A 12,598-nucleotide genomic window follows, 5' to 3' on the forward strand; every position below is an offset into this window, starting at 1 on the left:
ATCCGACTTTATTTGTACGTCCGTATGACTCTGAAACTCGGAAAAATCCGTATCATTTACGGACTATAGGTTGACATGAAAACCACCGAAAAGCTGTTCACCGCGGGGATACGTTCGGCTATTCGAGATTATTCAAGATTTTTTTTTTTTTTTACCGATGACGAACGATGCGTAAAAAAAAAATTTGACCGATGCAACTGCATCTGTCCAAACCAGTCTGGATCCGGGCCTGATCCTGTAGAACTTTGTACCGAAAATGTTCATTCAAAAGTTCGGCGTCTTTCTGCATTTTGTTTTGTTGTGCATTGCATAGCCTCTACTTTTCTCGATCCTCGTGTTGTTTTCTAAGCTCGCCCCCGACTGACGCTTTCAAAATAAAAGGCAACGAGCAACAGTCATAAAAGGCTAAAAAAAAAAAACAAAAAAAAAAACGCAGCGTTAAGGGGAGGAACAAAATTGTCGGCGATAATGACCTCAATAATTAACGCAATGTTAGCGCGTTAACGTTGCGCAGCCCTAATATTATCCAGTTAGTTTCATGTGAAAAATTCTTGCTGAGATTTAGCTCCCCCTACTGGTTGGGAGAAATCCGTGTTGTTTGGCTTCCCTTACTGATTGCTTTCTAATTCTTATATTTTTATATTCTGAGCTGAAACATGTGATATATGACTCTTAACAACCAATTCGAGTTCAGAAAATATTTTCTGTCCACGCTATTTGTGACACTCTCTGCGTTGTGACTTTGATTTTCCTCGCATAATTATGATATTATCCAGTAAACGAAACAAACCCACCCACAGTCAGCTCCACCCCCGATTTTGTTTTCTTTTTTTAAAATCTGTGCAGTCGAACAAATGGAGTTGCAGCCGCCACATTTCGCTGCTTCTGTTCCTGCAGACAGCAGTTAGCGCACCTCTGCAGCTTTTTCTTTTCTTTATAAAAAAAAAACAAACCAAAAAAAAAAACAAAAAACAGCATTTTAATTTTTCCTCTTTCCATTCCAGGCGCTGTTGCGACTATAAACAGTCAAATATTAAATCAGCGCTGAGCCTTCGACAGTCTACCGCCTGGATTATAAACAGGTAAGAGATCTGTTCTGGCACAGCTCCCTGACGCACAGAAAGAACATTTATTCCTGATTGCACTTATTATTACACTAATGCTGCTGACGTTTTGCCAGCTCACGGTATAGTGCGACGTTTATAAGTGTTAAGTAGATACGTAATTACAGCGGCACAGCTTGCAGTAATCTTTACTTTTGACGCGCTTCTGTGCTGCGTAATTTTTAGTCGAATTATTTTTAAGGAGCTGTCGTGCGCAGTGAGGTTAGTACACGTCATTTCGTATGACAAAACGCCGACGTTCCTGTGAAGTTATTGGCTCTCTGTGATCTTGAATTTAAATCCAATGCAGCCGACTGAAGTGAAGATGATCTTGGTTTTTGTGGGTTTTTTTGTTTTGGGCTGAAGGTGAGTGATTGTGCAGCGCAGGGAGGTTGAGTAGTTGTTTCTCCCACAGGGATCACAGACAGTGAACTCACCAGTGGCACGTTGCCTTGTCACTGTAAAAGTAGAAAAGGGGGTGTTCACAGTAAGCAATCCTGTGAATCACTAAACTAGTATTTAGTTGTATAACCAAAGTTTTTCATGATTTCTTCACATCTGCGAGGCATTAATTTTGTTGGTTTGGAACCAAGATTTTGCTTGGTTACTAGTGTGCTTGGGGTCATTGTCTTGTTGAAACACCCATTTCAAGGGCATGTCCTCTTCAGCATAAGGCAACATGACCTCTTCAAGTATTTTGACATATCCAAACTGATCCATGATACCTGGTATGCGTCGGTATAGTGCGACGTTTATAAGTGTTAAGTAGATACGTAATTACAGCGGCACAGCTTGCAGTAATCTTTACTTTTGACGCGCTTCTGTGCTGCGTAATTTTTAGTCGAATTATTTTTAAGGAGCTGTCGTGCGCAGTGAGGTTAGTACACGTCATTTCGTATGACAAAACGCCGACGTTCCTGTGAAGTTATTGGCTCTCTGTGATCTTGAATTTAAATCCAATGCAGCCGACTGAAGTGAAGATGATCTTGGTTTTTGTGGGTTTTTTTGTTTTGGGCTGAAGGTGAGTGATTGTGCAGCGCAGGGAGGTTGAGTAGTTGTTTCTCCCACAGGGATCACAGACAGTGAACTCACCAGTGGCACGTTGCCTTGTCACTGTAAAAGTAGAAAAGGGGGTGTTCACAGTAAGCAATCCTGTGAATCACTAAACTAGTATTTAGTTGTATAACCAAAGTTTTTCATGATTTCTTCACATCTGCGAGGCATTAATTTTGTTGGTTTGGAACCAAGATTTTGCTTGGTTACTAGTGTGCTTGGGGTCATTGTCTTGTTGAAACACCCATTTCAAGGGCATGTCCTCTTCAGCATAAGGCAACATGACCTCTTCAAGTATTTTGACATATCCAAACTGATCCATGATACCTGGTATGCGATATATAGGCCCAACACCATAGTAGGAGAAACATGCCCATATCATGATGCTTGCACCAGCATGCTTCACTGTCTTCACTGTGAACTGTGGCTTGAATTCAGAGTTTGGGGGTCATCTCACAAACTGTCTGCGGCCCTTGGACCCAAAAAGAAAAATTTAACTCTCATCAGTCCACAAAATATTCCTCCATTTCTCTTTAGGCCAGTTGATGTGTTCTTTGGCAAATTGTAGCCTCTTCTGCACGTCTTTTATTTAACAGAGGGACTTTGCGGGGGATTCTTGCAAATAAATTAGCTTCACACAGGCGTCTTCTAACTGTCACAGCACTTACAGGTTTCTCCAGACTGTCTTTGATCATCCTGGAGCTGATCAATGGGTGAGCCTTTGCCATTCTGGTTATTCTTCTATCCATTTTGATGGTTGTTTTCTGTTTTCTTCCACGCCTCTGGTTTTTTGTCCATTTGGAGATGATTGTAGATGAACAGCCTATAATTTTTTGCACCTGTGTATACATTTTTCCCTCTCCAATCAACTTTTTAATCAAACTACGCTGTTCTTCTGAACAATGTCTTGAACGTCCCATTTTCCTCAGGCTTTCAAAGAGAAAAGCATGTTCAACAGGTACTGGCTTCATCCTTAAATAGGGGACACCTGATTCACACCTGTTTGTTCCACAAAATTGACGAACTCACTGACTGAATGCCACACTACTATTATTGTGAACACCCCCTTTTCTACTTTTTTTTTTAATAATAGCCCAATTTCATAGCCTTAAGAGTGTGCATATCATGAATGCTTGGTCTTGTTGGATTTGTGAGAATCTACTGAATCTACTGGTACCTTGTTTCCCATGTAACAATAAGAAATATACTCAAAACCTGGATTAATCTTTTTAGTCACATAGCACTACTATTATTCTGAACACTACTGTATGTTGTCCAAGATCATGGTTGGCCTTTTGGGCTTACATGACCCCCATGGGGTCTTTCACAGCTGTTAGCAGGACTGGAACTTTCCTCAGAGTCAGCAACTGCACTTAAAGGGTTAATGTTTCGACATTATTCTAATTTTAACTGGATCCAGTGAAGAACAAGGTGCGAGTCCTGTAAAGACCCTGACGCTCACTGCTGCTGGTGATCACCCCCGGATTCCACAGCGTGAAGCAGATGAGAGTCTAGAGAGACGGCGAGGGAGTTTGTCCTCACTATGGTTGTCAATGTGCTTGCTCGGGGAGGGGGGTGGTAAGGTTATACTAAATCTTTTGTGAAGCTTCTTGGGGTGACTTGTGTTGGGATTTGGCGCTGCATAAATAATTGAATATAAGTCCCCCTGGATGGGACACCCGTCTCACACAGTTTACTTCCCCAATCATAACCAGTACCCGTTTACAGCTGAGTAGACTGAGACAACGCAAATGACGTGTCTTATCCAAGGACACAGATAGGATATAAACCTGGTGTCGCCGACCGAACGGTCCACCCTGCTTTCACTGTGGATGCGTCATTTCTGTGCATTAACCGCGGTTCATCAATTATCACCTCGTTTCTGCTTAAAACTGCACTCCAGAGAGTCAGACTCAAATGAGCTGCTGTGGTCCCAAATGACGCATGTGCAGTGAAGGCAGGGCGGAAGAATTTTTAGAGGGGACCATTCAGTCTGCGACACCAGGAGTTAAACCCACATCTACAGTGTTAATTTTAACAGTTGGCTAAGCAGTTGAAGATGAGTGTGTGTGGGTTTTGCTGTAAATGTCCACATCCCAGTATTTCACTGTTTTCACATTTTGACAGCACAGCCAGTCAAGGCATGCCCCCCCCCCCCCCCCCCCCCTCCCGGGCTATGGACTCTGCACCAGTCTGCCTAGTTAAACTGTCTCATGCACACGCCCACACACACACACAGATGCATAAGTACATGATTCCCATGTAACCTGCTTTCACTTCCCCTGTAACTCTGAAACTCATTACCTTGGATCCTCAAACTTTTATGCAGAAAATAAAATCTCTCTCTAATTTTATAGCTGTAATAACAAATGAAATATATTTACAGTGCTGACAGTACTGGCAAGGTTTTTTTCACGCTTCACTTTCATCGTCTCACCGTAGGGACATGAACTCTTGGCTGTAAATGCTCTAAAAAAACATGCACAGTCTCAGGGGCATAGCCAGGGTATTCTGAGGCAGGTGCTGCAATCAACCAGCAAGAGTTTAATCACACGCATGCATGTAAATAATGTTTATTTAAGTGCTGATATAATTAAAGATGTGCAAAATGCCTGATCCAGGAGTAATCCAAAGAGGCATGTGCAAAATCCCAAATCAGTTTTGTTGTAAAACAAGCAATAAGAGCAAACAAACCAACCCAGTTGGAGGTGGCTTAATAAACAGGCTAAGGTCGAGCGCTCTACAAACCGACTGTTAGCAGCAGTGTAAATATCACAAAACAGGTGCTGCCAGTAAAGGAATAAGGCAAGAGATTTGACAGTCTGACAGAGAATTGGCTGTCATAAATAGTTTTTTTTTTTGTTTTTTTTTAAGAAATAGCTTGCACAATCTGTCATGCTTTGTTATCACATTACAGGGTAATATATGTCATATGTTGTAGCGGGGGTGCCAACATTTTTTTGGCTTGCGAGCTACTTTTAAAATGACCAAGTTAAAATGATCTGCCTACATTACGAACACTAAGCATACATTGTCTTCTCAGCTAAAGTTAGTGCAGAACTGTAGTAAAAACCATAGGAATACTGACAAATAAAAAGCGTTTGTATTTGTTGTTAATGTGTCATGGGTCCTTAGCTGTTTTTAGTTTAACCACAGCGAGGACACTCACAGAGCAGCAGAGTTTTAAAGAAAAAAAAAGTGTCAAAATGTCAGGTGTGCAGCCGTCACTGCGCTTTGAGACAGAGACATGACAACAACTGTTTTTTCAACTCGGAGCTGCTGCATAAAACAGCAGATGAACAGCTTGCAGCATCAAATGCGTAAAGTGGGTAAAGTGGTCAGTTGAGTTTTATTTCCATGCGATTTACCTACACTATCATTGCGATTGGCCAGTGGATCTTGATTAACATACTGGGCACCCCTGTATTATAGAATCAAATGGATGTTGACTTTATTTGACCATTACTTTGGAGACCAAATCTTCAGCACAGTCAAAACTATTCCATTTATTTATCCGATTAGCTCAACTAATGATTTACACCACTATTTACCAAGTTGGAGCAACTTTAACTTTTGACCCCTGTACAAACTCAAATTGGCCTTTGTCACTAAGTTTGCTGTTTTTACCCCATAACTCCATAGCAATCTTAATGATCAGACAAATAATGTGGTATACTTTTCAGTATGATTGGAGCATTTCTAAATTGTGATCCCTGTGTCATTCTTCATTGACCCCAACTTGGCTATAGCTCCCACCCTGGGATGGCCAGTGTATGTATTTTTGTGTAGGTCATAGTTTAATGAGGCTGGATTGTAAGTGTCATTTAGTCCCTTTGGTAATGTTTTGGTCAAAACTGACTACTGGGTCATGGACTATGATAATATTTTCTAATCTTTTTAGCTAACATCTTCTACAGTATTTTAGTCATGTTTTGTTTATAATATGTACAAATAGGCAGTGGTGGGCACACTTCCGATAATCCGATAACAGATAATTATCGAAGATAATGTTTTCATTATCTGATTATCTTTTTAGATAAATTTAAAAACCATCATAGGAGTAATTATCTTCCGATGAATTACCGTCCGATAACTTTTAGACCGATAACGTACTAAACTAAGCTGAACAGTGAAAAACATTTTTAAAACTGTTAAAGCTGTTGAGACCTACCTGTTAAAAGTTTCCTAATAGGCATGTTGTTCTACCCTCTGCAAACAGAAACCACTCTATCCTCTGTAAGCAAAGGAGAGCTGGTGACCAAAAACAAAGTCATTTCCTTTAATACAATACTAATATAATCGCAATGTCACCAAGTCATCCAGAGGCATACATGTTTAACTTATGGTTCAAATTTTAACCACTCATTTTAGACAAGTTATTTAAAATTATTGTCATGTCTGAAGTTTATAAAGTGAAAATATCAGATATATGTTTTCGTTTTAAAGTAATGTGCTAATTTTTAAGGTTTTGTGAGCACATGCTGTGCCAGGCAGCAATGCATTATGGGTAGCATAAGGTAATCTCAGATGTTCACGACAGGACAAATGCATTTCAGACACTCTGTTCAGGGTCCACAGGTTTACATAATGGATTACTAAGCCAATCACTGTTTAGCACTTTTAGCACTTTTTTAGCACTCATGATTACCCTTTTGAAAATGTAGGTGTGCATGGGAAGTTCGAGAACCAACCTTCATATGTTTGGTGGGCATCAGAGTAAAGAATCAAAATTTAGACCTTTGTCCCCAATTACCTTGACCTTTGCCAAAACATACCCTTTAACCACAGGCTCACCGGTGAGTCCATGGTCCCATGAGGGTTAAGGCTAATTCCAGGGTTAACCTTCAGCATTATGCTAAGTTTGATGGAAATTGGGCTCAGATCCTGGGAGGTGTAGTAAAGCAGACAAATGTTGCTCAAATTGCAGGATGATAATACTGTATAGTATCATCTGTTGTTGTGAGGTGATAAAGTCGGAGAGCCTCAGAGCTCCGGTGAAGGTCATGCAGTCAGGTAGCCATTTGGTGCACTGTGTTTGATGAGGGACGCAGTGCTCTGTAGTACAACAGCAGCCACCCTTATCAATCAATCAATCAACTTTTTTCTTGTATAGCGCCAAATCACAACAAACAGTTGCCCCAAGGCGCTCCACATTGCAAGGCAAGGCCATACAATAATTATGAAACACAGTCTACGTCTAAAGCAACATAACCAAGGGATGGTCCAGGGTCACCCGATCCAGCCCTAACTATAAGCCTTAGCGAAAAGGAAAGTTTTAAGCCTAATCTTAAAAGTAGAGAGGGTATCTGTCTCCCTGATCTGAATTGGGAGCAGGTTCCACAGGAGAGGAGCCTGAAAGCTGAAGGCTCTGCCTCCCATTCTACTCTTACAAACCCTAGGAACTACAAGTAAGCCCGCAGTCTGAGAGCGAAGCGCTCTAATGGGGTAATATGGTACTACGAGGTCCCTAAGATAAGATGGGACCTGATTATTCAAAACCTTATAAGTAAGAAGAAGAATTTTAAATTCTATTCTAGCATTAACAGGAAGCCAATGAAGGGAGGCCAACACGGGTGAGATATGCTCTCTCCTGCTAGTCCCCGTCAGTACTCTAGCTGCAGCATTCTGAACCAACTGAAGGCTTTTTAGGGAACTTTTAGGACAACCTGATAATAATGAATTACAATAGTCCAGCCTAGAGGAAACAAATGCATGAATTAGTTTTTCAGCATCACTCTGAGACAAGACCTTTCTGATTTTAGAGATATTGCGTAAATGCAAAAAGGCAGTCCTACATATTTGTTTAATATGCGCTTTGAATGACATATCCTGATCAAAAATAACTCCAAGATTTCTCACAGTATTACTAGAGATCAGGGAAATGCCATCCAGAGTAACGATCTGGTTAGACACCATGCTTCTAAGATTTGTGGGGCCAAGTACAATAACTTCAGTTTTATCTGAGTTTAAAAGCAGGAAATTAGAGGTCATCCATGTCTTTATGTCTGTAAGACAATCCTGCAGTTTAGCTAATTGGTGCGTATCCTCTGGCTTCATGGATAGATAAAGCTGGGTATCATCTGCGTAACAATGAAAATTTAAGCAATACCGTCTAATAATACTGCCCAAGGGAAGCATGTATAAAGTGAATAAAATTGGTCCTAGCACAGAACCTTGTGGAACTCCATAATTAACTTTAGTCTGTGAAGAAGATTCCCCATTTACATGAACAAACTGTAATCTATTAGACAAATATGATTCAAACCACCGCAGCGCAATGCCTTTAATACCTATGACATGCTCTAATCTCTGTAATAAAATTTTATGGTCAACAGTATCAAAAGCAGCACTGAGGTCCAACAGAACAAGCACAGAGATAAGTCCACTGTCCGAAGCCATAAGAAGATCATTTGTAACCTTCACTAATGCTGTTTCTGTACTATGATGAATTCTAAAACCTGACTGAAACTCTTCAAATAGACCATTCCTCTGCAGGTGATCAGTTAGCTGTTTTACAACTACCCTCTCAAGAATCTTTGAGAGAAAAGGAAGGTTGGAGATTGGCCTATAATTAGCTAAGATAGCTGGGTCAAGTGATGGCTTTTTAAGTAATGGTTTAATTACTGCCACCTTAAAGGCCTGTGGTACATAACCAACTAACAAAGATAGATTGATCATATTTAAGATTGAAGCATGGAAAATTATTTTTCGCTTTATTTTTTCCTTGCCTATTTTTGATTGTAAACCTTTATTACACTTATAAAACACAACAAAAAGATATATATTCTGAAAGCACAGGTTGTCCTGAAAAAAAGATACATAAAAATTGATTGTGGGATGCAAGGAGAGCTGTTAACAGCAATAATAAAACATTTATTCCAGGCGAGTGAACTGTCCAAAAAATGCCCTCAGACCCCAGAGGGTTAAGTCTCATGTTTTCACGTCCTGATCCAAGACTGTAATGCAGCGAATGAGAGACACTGTTACAGATTTTACTGTGAATTCCGCGACATGCTGAAACTACAAACCAAATGGATGAAACGTTCTGCTGCCGGGAGACGATTTAATGTTCATCATGAATAAATTCATAGCTAGTTTGACCAAAAGGACCAAAACACTGACCCGACTTTTTTTAATCATCATTTATATGGAAACATTAACATCCCCGGTAGGTCTTTGATTTTATATTATATCATATTTTTGACAGAATTCATTGTCAGTTGATGCTATTCAAGTTATTTCACACAAATCAAATTCTGTCTTTGGAATAAATTTACTTCAAACAGTCTCCATGCAAACGTGATATGTTTGCCTGCTAAATCTGCATTTTATGGTTTCTTGTGTGAAATATTCATGTGGAGGAAAATATGATAAATATTTAACATGCTCGTAGAAGTCAGAAAAACGTTTGTGCGTCGTTTTGCACAATGCTGACATCAGCATGGGATGGTTTCCCATCACAGAGTGCTACAACCCCAAATCCAATGAAGTTGGGATGTTGTGTAAAATGTAAATAAAACAGAATACAATGATTTGCAAATCCTCTTCAACCTATATTCAATTGAATACACCACAAAGACAAGATATTTAATGTTCAAACTGATAAACTTTATTGTTTTTGTGCAAATATTTGCTCATTTTGAAATGGATGCCTGCAACACGTTTCAAAAAGCTGGGACAGTGGTATCTTTACCACTGTGTCACATCACCTTTCCTTCTATCAACACTCAATAAGCGTTTGGGAACTGAGGACACTAATTGTTGAAGCTTTGTAGGTGGAATTCTTTCCCATTGTTGTTTGAAGTACGACTTCAGTTGTTCAACAGTCCGGGGTCTCCATTGTCGTATTTTGTGCTTCCTAATACGCCACACATTTTCAACGGGCGACAGGTCTGGACTGCAGGCAGGCCAGTCTAGTACCCGCAGTCTTTTACTATGAAGCCACGCTGTTGTAACACGTGCAGAATGTGGCTTGGCATTGTCTTGCTGAAATAAGCAGGGACGTTCCTGAAAAAGACATTGCTTGGATGGCAGCATGTGTTGCTCCAAAACATGGATGTACCTTTCAGCATTGATGGTGCCATCACAGATGTGTAAGTTGCCCATGCCATGGACACTAACACACCCCCATACCATCACAGATGCTGGCTTTTGAACTTTGTGCTCCTAACAATCTGGATGGTCTTTTTCCTCTTTTGTCCAGAGGACACGACGTCCATGATTTCCAAAAACAATTTGAAATGTGGACTCATCAGACCACAGCACACTTTTCCACTTTGTGTCTGTCCACTTCAAATGAGCTCGGGCCCAGAGAAGGCGGCGGCATTTCTGGATGTTGTTGATGTATGGCTTTCGCTTTGCATGGTAGAGTTTTAACTTGCACTTGTAGATGTAGCGATGAACTGTGTTAACTGACAATGGTTTTCTGAAGTGTTCCTGAGCCCACGCTGTAAGATCCTTTACACAATGATGTCGGTTTTTAATGCAGTGCTGCCTGAGGGATCAAAGGTCACGAGCATTCAGTGTTGGTTTTCAGCCTTGCCGCTTACGTGTTGAAAGTTCTCCAGATTCTCTGAATCTTCTGATTATATTATGGACTGTAGATGATGGAATCCCTAAATTCCTTGCAATTGAACATTGAGAAATGTTGTTAAACTGTTGGACTATTTTTTCACGCAGTTGTTCACAAAGTGGTGATCCTCGCCCCATCTTTGCTTGTGAACAGCTGAGGCTTTTGGGGATGCTCCTTTTATACCCAATCTGTTGGGAAGGTGTCGTAGCACGGACCCACAACGGGGGGCGCAAATGAACGGACAATGAATAAGCCAAAAAGTAACAATTTAATGTTGTGACAACACACAACTAAATACACAAAATTTGTAAAGTCAATTAACACCAGGTGACATGTGGGCAGGCTCGAAGATAGAAGACCCCCGACGAGAGAGAAGCCGCGTCCCACACGGCTTCCACCACCAACGGTCTGAAGAACACCGGAGCCGCCAAGTCCCAAGTCTCCAGGTGGCCTCTGTCTTCGGCTGTCGACCCTGGTACTGCTGGCAGAAAGCAAAGACAAGATGAATGAGTGTGAGTCCGCACACTCAGTAATCCACAGTCTGCACACAGTTAGGAGGGAGCACCTCCACCTCCAATCACACACTCGTGCAGCTCCTGTTTAATCCACTTATCTGGTTTGGGGTGTGAGGCGAAGCCGTCGCTGTCACACCAAACGCCAATCCCATAGATAAGGACGAACACCACAGGATAACGGCTGCAAAAGAAGTTCAGATTATCACTCAACGGTTTGAGTCAGCAGAGAAATTACCTCTTCGGTAGTCGATTTCTCGGCGAGGAGGTGGAGTTGCAGTCCGGCCTTTATGGTGATGATGATGATGATGAACGAGTGACAGCTGGTGCTGAGGATGAATGACAGCTGTCACTTCTTCTGGGTCTGGCCCCCTCTCGTGCTTGGAGCCCGCACTCCAAGCAGGGCGCCCTCTGGTGGTGGTGGGCCAGCAGTACCTCCTCTTCAGCGGCCCACATAACACAATCATGACACTCACTTGTATCCAATTAGGTGTTCTTTGAGCATTCATCAACTTTCCCAGTCTTTTGTTGCCCCATCCCAACTTTTTTGAAACGTGTTGCAGGCATCCATTTCAAAATGAGCAAATATTTGCACAAAAACAAAAAAATCTGTCAGTTTGAACATTAAATATCTTGTCTTTGTGTTGTGTTCAGTTGAATATAGGTTGAAGAGGATTTGAAAATCATTGTATTCTGTTTTTATTTTACATTTTACACAACGTCCCAACTTCATTGGAATTGGAGTTGTATATCCAACTCTGTTTCCCATTTATAGAAGTGAATAAGAATCAAATTTAAACCCAAATCAGTGTTCCTGAGAGATACAGATTCTTTCTTATCATTGTAACAAGTACAGTGAAACGTAAGACCCCCGTCACATATAGCATGAATGAGGCCGACTGGTGTCTGAATGAAGAATCGACCCACATTTGAAAAGTCTGAAAACGTCGGCAGCTGTCTCAGAGCAGTCAACACAGACGGGTCCATTCACGCGGCTGCCTCAAATGTTTTGCACTTGTCCAAAACACTTGTAATGCAGTCCAGGTGAGACACCCATTGAACGGCAGCCTGAGCTCAATCTCACTACAATCTACATATTCGTACAGTGTCATAACAGCATCGGGACCAATCTAATTGTGGTCAGGGGAACCCTGAAATGGATCGGGCATGTCAAATCCTGCCGGCATATCCCGCTTGTGCCACGTACGTGGACCTCCACTGGATGCCATTAAGGGAGTGCAAAGGAAATGTCGATATGCAACTTGGATGTGGCACACATCCATCATGCGAAGTGGACATGAACATTGCGCAACCAAAGTGGAAGCACTGTCTATCATCATTGTGCGCGTCAGAAGTTC

General features: G+C 41.3%; 1 protein-coding gene across 4 annotated transcripts in view; it reads left to right on the forward strand.

Annotated features, from left to right (window-relative positions):
- Nucleotides 1-851: 851 nt before the first annotated feature.
- mbnl3 (muscleblind-like splicing regulator 3) overlaps nt 852-12,598 on the forward strand; it is a 75,128-nt gene continuing 63,381 nt past the window's right edge. For all 4 annotated transcript variants that reach the window (XM_034181583.1, XM_034181581.1, XM_034181582.1 and 1 more), the window contains exon 1: nt 852-1,082. The gene's annotated coding sequence lies outside the window, so the exon portion shown is untranslated. The remainder of the gene's footprint in view (nt 1,083-12,598) is intronic.

This window comes from Thalassophryne amazonica, chromosome 11 (genome assembly GCF_902500255.1).
Source record: "Thalassophryne amazonica chromosome 11, fThaAma1.1, whole genome shotgun sequence".
Classification (NCBI taxonomy): Eukaryota; Metazoa; Chordata; class Actinopteri; order Batrachoidiformes; family Batrachoididae; genus Thalassophryne; species Thalassophryne amazonica.